Below are 1568 nucleotides of genomic sequence, written 5' to 3'. Positions count from 1 at the left end.
TATGCACATTTAGGCTGCTCTGATAGTTTGCTAGACCTCATATTATCCGATGAAGATGTAATATATGCACTACAATTTAATTGCATATTACATACTGTTCTTCCTTTTTTTTACTGTTTTATGTTCAGATTTGTTTTCGATATTGGGTAGTTAATTGCCTGATATGTTCTTTTTTTATTTTTTGTTAATTTGTAGGGTATTAAACTTCAGGCGACTATAGAATTTTAAGTTGCACGTAACTTTGGTCAGTTGTTTGGTGAGGGTGATTGGTTGGTGCTGCGGAATTTTAGAGTGATGCCTAATAATGAATTAAGTACCAAAATTGTCCCACATCATTTTCGTATTGTTTTGGATTTGAATTACTAAAGTTTTGAACAACAATCCAAACAATTTCTTTTCTTTTGTCGAGTACGAAATCATACTAAATGGTTCTCATTGCGATGGATGTTATGTTGGTAAGAATCTATATTTTATTTTTGGAGTTGTGGTTTTTATGGTTCTATACAACATAGTATATACCTTAATTTTTTATTCTTTTTTTTTGTTTTGTTTTTATTTTAGATTTGATTGGTCGCGTTATGACTGTTGAAAATTATGTCGATGAAGATCTACCTTATGAGAGTTACATGAACGGTGATATATATCTTGAGTTAGAGAATGAAAGGTATTAGACATTATTTAGCTCAGATTTTTGTATTTCATTGTTTAAGATTTTAATATATGTTATAGTCTAATGTATATCAATTGTACCTTTGTAGGGGATGTCGCTTGCCATGTCCGTTAAAGCATCCTTATGGTATTCAGTTCACTAATGGTTTATCAAAATTCGATGGTGCTATTATTATTTGTATCATTCGATTTGCAGAACTCAAAATTTCGAAAGGTGAAAAAATTGCTTTTAAATTTCTCGATACACTATGTGTGTTTTAGTTAATTCATTTTATCATCTAATTATTTGTCCCTTGGTATATTTTTTTGTTGTGTTTTACAAGGTTCTTGGATAGTTACGACGGCTTATAATTGTATGCAGCTTATGTTGGACCCAGGTCTTCCTGAAGAGACCAATCTATTGAACTTATGGAAGAGGATCGTTGACGATTAATTCTTAGACCCGTTGATTTGATTTTTTTTATAGTTTAATGATTTGTTATTCGATGTTATAATCATTATGTTATTTAAGTTAGCAAAAAAAGAAGTTATTCTTTGGGATATTCTCGGATGGTGGATCTTATGATTAATTTTGTGGCGATACTATACTCAATAAAAATATATATTGGAGAATTTTATTTGTGACGTTTTCTTTTAAATATTTTATACGTTCTTAGTTACGTAACTATATAGAGATAGGTAAAATAAAATTAAATACCGAGTAGATGCATGTAACTAAAAACTCATCGTCGTATATTTACAATGATCATAATAATTTTATTGTTAAATTTCGGATTATTTGTGGCAATTGAATATTATATAGATTTTTGGTGCTGTAATACCCTAGAGATATTCGTTTTGATATATACGTGTTCATATTTTTGTTAACCAAAATGAAAAAAGTAAATCTTCTGAAAAAA

Source organism: Eutrema salsugineum, unplaced genomic scaffold, assembly GCF_000478725.1.
Source record: "Eutrema salsugineum unplaced genomic scaffold, Eutsalg1_0 scaffold_2, whole genome shotgun sequence".
Classification (NCBI taxonomy): Eukaryota; Viridiplantae; Streptophyta; class Magnoliopsida; order Brassicales; family Brassicaceae; genus Eutrema; species Eutrema salsugineum.
The sequence above is the reverse complement of the archived record's forward strand: the minus strand, read 5'-3'. Positions refer to the sequence as shown.